Source organism: Humulus lupulus, chromosome 4 (assembly GCF_963169125.1).
Source record: "Humulus lupulus chromosome 4, drHumLupu1.1, whole genome shotgun sequence".
In the NCBI taxonomy this organism is placed as follows: domain Eukaryota; kingdom Viridiplantae; phylum Streptophyta; class Magnoliopsida; order Rosales; family Cannabaceae; genus Humulus; species Humulus lupulus.
The window spans coordinates 248,391,772-248,397,771 of record NC_084796.1 but is presented as its reverse complement, the minus strand read 5'-3'; the positions used below and the strand labels follow the sequence as shown (position 1 = coordinate 248,397,771).

General features: G+C 41.1%; 1 non-coding gene across 1 annotated transcript; it reads left to right on the top strand.

Moving 5' to 3' along the window:
- Window positions 1-4,965: 4,965 nt before the first annotated feature.
- Window positions 4,966-5,072, top strand: LOC133833770 (small nucleolar RNA R71). Its single transcript, XR_009893132.1, has one exon. It is a non-coding gene; the product is annotated as a small nucleolar RNA R71 (small nucleolar RNA).
- Window positions 5,073-6,000: the final 928 nt, after the last annotated feature.

The window sequence follows — 6,000 nt, the reverse complement described above, 5'->3', positions numbered from 1 at the left end:
GGTTGTTCAGGCGATATATCGCCTGATGTAGGCGATATATCTCCTAAACACTGTTCAAATTATCAACTCTTTTTTTTTTTTTTCACGTTTTTCACGGTTCTACTACACTAAAAGAAATTAAAAATAATAATGTCAAACGAAAACGAAAATAAATTACAAAATAATGAGGTGCCTCTCAAAAGCGCTGTCGTTAACGTCATTTAGCCGGACGCTGCTTTCCTTTCCTTCAAGAATCCACCAGAGTAATATTGACCTTCTTCTCAATTTCGCCTCCATAGTAATGCTTCACCCGCTGTCCATTAACTTTAAACGGTGAAGAATCACCTTGTTGAATCTCCAAAGCTCCATATGGAAAAACTTTTGTAACATTGAATGGCCCCAACCATCGAGAATTTAATTTTCCCGGAAATAACTTGAGACGGGAATTGAATAGCAGCACCTTATCGCCCACTTGAAAAGTCTGATTGACAATATTATTGTCATGCCATTTCTTTGTCTTCTCTTTGTAGATTCTTGCATTCTCGTAGGAATCATGACGCAATTCATCTAACTCATTCAGTTGAGCTAGCCTTAATGCTTTCGAAGCGGCCGGATTGAAATTCAACTTCTTTAACGCCCACTGTGCCCTATGCTCCAATTCAAATGGCAAGTGACAAGCTTTACCATATACAAGACGGTAGGGAGAAGTACCAATTGGCGTTTTAAAAGCCGTCCGATAAGCCCATAACGCATCATCAAGCTTATTCGACCAATCTTTTCTATTAACGTGCACCGTCTTCTCTAAGATCAGCTTAATCTCCCTATTTGACACTTTCGCTTGCCCATTTGACTGCGGATGATATCTCAATGCCATCTTGTGCTTAATTCCATATTTCTCCATTAAGGAATCAAAAATCTTATTGGCGAAATGAGTCCCTTCATCACTTATAATCGCTCGAGGTGTGCCAAAACGAGAGAAAATATTCTTTTTCAGAAACTTGACTACCACATGAGCATCATTAGTTGAAGTAGCAACTGCTTCAACCCACTTACTTACATAATCCACCGCCAATAAAATATACAAATTACCGAACGACGGTGGGTAGGGTCCCATAAAGTCAATACCCCAAACATCGAATAATTCAACCTCCAATATATTAGTGAGAGGCATTTCATGGCGTCTTGAGATATTACCTACCCTTTGACAACGATCACACCGTTTCACATAGTCATAGCTGTCTTTATACAGAGTAGGCCAGTAGAATCCACATTCAAGGACCTTTGCAGCAGTCCTTGCTCCCCCAAAATGTCCACCAGTCGGCGATGCATGGCAATGAAACAAGATATCCTTCATTTCTCTTTCCGGCACACATCTTCTGATAATCAAATCCGGACCTTGTTTAAATAAGAAAGGATCATCCCAGTAGTAGTTCTTCACATCATGATAAAACTTTTTCAGTCTCTGCCCAACAAATTCCGGTGGCACTACGTTGGCTGCCAAATAATTCACATAATCCGTAAACCATGGCACCAAATCATCCTCCACTGCAAATAATTGTTCATCTGGGAAACTCTCATTAATCTCTCCTGGAGCAAGTTCTGACTTATCCCCCAACTCAAGTCTTGATAAGTGATCCGCCACCAAATTCTCTGTACCCTTCTTATCCCAAACCTCCATATCAAACTCTTGTAAAAGAAGCACCCAACGAATAAGTCTGGGTTTAGCATCTTTCTTAGCAATAAGATGCCTGATTGCAGAATGATCAGTATACACAATAACTTTGTTCCCCATCAAATACGGCCTGAATTTGTCGAATGCATAGACAATGGCAAGAAGCTCCTTCTCAGTAGTGGCATAATTCAACTGAGCGCCATTTAGTGTTCTGCTGGCATAATAAATAGTCCGAAATACTTTGTCAACACGCTGCCCCAGAACCGCACCCACTGCAAAATCACTTGCGTCGCACATTAACTCAAACGGCTGGTCCCAATCCGGTGAAATTACTATAGGTGCCGACACCAACTTCTGCTTTAGTATCCTGAAAGCTTCAAGACACTTCTCATCAAACTCAAATGGCACCCCATTCATCAACAATGCCGAGAGTGGCTTAGAAATCCTGGAGAAGTCCTTTATAAATCTTCTGTAAAACCCCGCATGACCAAGGAAACTTCTCACTCCCTTAACTGAAACTGGAGGCGGCAAATTCTCAATAGTAGCAATCTTAGCCCTATCAACCTCAATACCATTCTTAGACACCTTGTGCCCAAGTACTATGCCTTCATTTACCATGAAATGGCATTTTTCCCAATTCAAGACTAGATTCGCCTCTTCACATCTTCTCAGCACAGCCTCCAAATTCATCAAACAATTGTCAAAAGAAGACCCCATCACAGAGAAATCATCCATAAAAGATCTCAATGCTCCGTTCCACCATATCAGAGAAAATAGCCATCATACACCGTTGAAAAGTGGCAGGGGCATTGCACAGACCAAACGGCATACGACGGAATGCAAAAGTACCATATGGGCAGGTGAAGGTCGTCTTTTCTTGATCCTCAGGAGCAATGGCTATTTGATGGTACCCTGAATAGCCATCCAGAAAGCAGTAATACTGATGTCCAGCCAATCTATCTAACATCTGATCAAGGAACGGCAGTGGAAAGTGATCTTTTCTGGTTGCTTTATTCAATTTACGATAATCTATACAAATCCTCCAACCAGTTACGGTACGCGTCGGGATAAGTTCGTTATTGTCGTTTTTCACCACTGTAATCCCTCCTTTCTTAGGGACTACCTGAACTGGACTCACCCAACTACTGTCTGAAATAGGATAGATCACCCCAGCATCTAACCACTTCAAGATCTCCTTCCTTACCACCTCTTTCATTGCTGGATTCAATCGACGTTGTGCTTCAATAGAGGGCTTACTGTCATCTTCCATCAAGATCTTGTGCATAACTGTGGATGGACTTATCCCCTGAATATCTGCCAACGTCCATCCAATTGCCAACTTATGAGTTCTCAACACCCTTAACAATTTTTCCATCTCCTCATTAGAAAGAGAAGAAGACACAATAACTGGTAAAGTCTCCTTCTCACCCAGAAAAACATAGCGAAGATGTGCAGGCAATGATTTCAATTCTAGCTCTGGAGGTTTCTGAACTGATGGTAATGGTCTTTCAGGTCCTTGGCCCAAATCTTCATATTTTCGATTATAAATTGGCCCTTTAGAATTCAACCACTGTACACACTCTTGGACCTCACTGTCTGACTCAACATCTATATCTCCAATTGTCAAGCTCTTCTGAAGTGAATCCTCTGTGAGATTAATTTCAGCCACCGCTTTCTCTACCAGGTCAACTCTGAAACAGTTGTCATTGACATTTGCAAACTTTAAGGCCTTAAACACGTTGAATACTACTTCTTCGCCCTGAACTCGCAGTGTCAGCTCACCTTTCTGAACATCAATCAAAGCCTGCCCAGTAGCTAAAAATGGCCTGCCCAGAATGATTGGTACATCCATATCCTCCTCCATATCCAGAACTGTGAAATCTGCCGGAAAAATGAACTTATCCACCTTCACAAGAACATCCTCTATGATTCCTCTGGGGTGTTTCACTGATCGATCTGCTAACTGTAGAGTGACTGTTGTAGGACTAGCCTCCCCCAAACCAAGTCTTCTGAATACAGATAAAGGCATCAGATTTATACTCGCCCCCAAATCACACAAAGCATGCTTACATTCAAATTTCCCAATTGTACACGGTATAGTAAAGCTCCCCGGATCTCTCAACTTTTGGGGCAACTTCCTCTGCAATATCGCACTGCACTCTTCAGTGAGCGCCACCGTCTCATACTCCTCCATCTTTCTTTTCTTTGACAGAATCTCTTTCATAAATTTGACATAACTAGGCATCTGCTCTAATGCCTCGGCAAATGGAATATTGATGTGCAGCTTTTTGAATACCTCTAAAAACTTAGAAAACTGTTTATCCAGTGTAGTTTTTCTAAACCTCTGAGGATATGGAACTTGAACTGGCTGACTGTCAACAACGAGAGGACACTTGTTTGAACCCTGGTGGTCTTTAGTAACCCCATTCGCTTTATTATCTGATTTCTCACCCAACGCTTCATTCTGAACCACTGACTTTTGTACACTGGGCTGCTCCACTTGCTTACCATTCCTCAACGAAATTGCTTGACAGTTCTCCTTAGGATTGACCACAGTATTACTAGGTAAATTCCCTTGCGGTCTGTTATTAAGCATGTTGGCCAACTGACCCACTTGTGTCTCAAGGTTTCGAATAGAGGATCTAGTCTCAGTCATGAATTGAGTCTGAGTATTAGTGAGGGTCAACAAGGCTGCTTGCAATTCATTAGGCTTTTCTGATTGATCTTGCGGTCTAGGCTGGTGTGACGATGAGGCTTGATTCATATGCTGTTGTGGCATGTGCTGCTGGTATGGCCCTTGAAACTGTGACTGTTGGCCCTGATTGTTTCTCCATGAGAAATTTGGGTGATTTCTCCACCCAGGATTATAAGTATTGGAGAATGGATTCTGATAAGGCCTCTGAAAATTACCAATTGCCTGTACCTGAGCCTGATTAACTGGCATATTACCATACATGTTGGCCGCTGTACACTGTTCATATAAATGAGGCCCTCCACATATTTCACACCCTGATTGCATCTGTATAGCCTGGGCTTGAGCTGAGATCTTGTTTTGTTGCAACTGCTTTGTCAATGAAGCAACCTGAGCAGTTAAAGCAGTTATAGCATCTAATTCACGTACCCCAGCTACTTTTCTCTGTGAAGTATCTCGTTCGGCAGGCCACTGATAATTGTTCATAGACATCTCCTCTAACAATTCATATGCCTCATCAGCCCCTTTACTCATGAAAGCACCACCTGCTACTGCATCTATTATAGTGCGAGTAGTACCGCAAAGCCCATTATAAAAATTGTGGACTAACATCCACTTCTCTATACCATGATGAGGGCATTTTCTGAGCAGGTCTTTGAATCTTTCCCATGCATCGTACAATGACTCTCCCTCATTCTAATAGAAGTTATTGATTTCTCCCCTCAACTTAGCAGCTTTTGCAGGAGGAAAGAACTTTGAGAGAAACTTCTGAGCTAGTTCCTCCCATGTATTGATTGAGTTGGCCTATAGAGAAATAAGCCAACTTTTTGCCATGTCCCTTAGTGAAAAAGGGAACAATCTCAGCCTTATTGCATCATCACTCACCCCATTAAACTTAAACGTTGCACATAGCTCAAGGAAATTCACTATGTGCAAGTTAGGATCCTCATTGGGGAGACCACCAAACTGAACAGAAGTCTGGACCATTTGTATCATCGCCGGCTTAATCTCAAAGTTATTGGCAGTAATAGTAGGCGGCCTAATGCACGAGTGCACTCCTGTGACAGCAGGGAGCACATAATCTCTTAATGCTCGCACATTTTGGTCCTGAGCGATATGATTCTGACCATCATTGTTGTTAACCCCGTCTCTTTGGTTGGCAGCCATTGACGCTTCCAACCTCTTTTTCCTTCTGTTTTGTCTGCAGGATCTTTCAATTTCAGGATTAACAGGAACACGATTTTCAGATCCTTCACGTCGCATACAAAAGATTCACCTATTAAAACAGAATGCGTCAACTTGGATTAGTTCAAATAATAAAAACAGCCAAATTAGAATAAAAATTAACTATTTTGATATTAATAGAATATCAACTCCCCGGCAACGGCGCCAAAAACTTGTTGCGAATTTTTTTACTCCTGCGCAAGTATATGCAATCGAATAAACAAGTAATAGTAGTGGAAATATATTATCGTTCCGTCAGGGAATTGATCTAATAATTACCAATAGCAAACTTTTATTTCTATTTGACTAATGAAATTTTTATGACAATTAACAATGAACAATAAACTAAGAAAGCACAATTTAATTAACGAAATTTAATATAAGCGAAAGATTAGAGTATTCTAATTTCATCAACCTTCAATTCTATTCAATC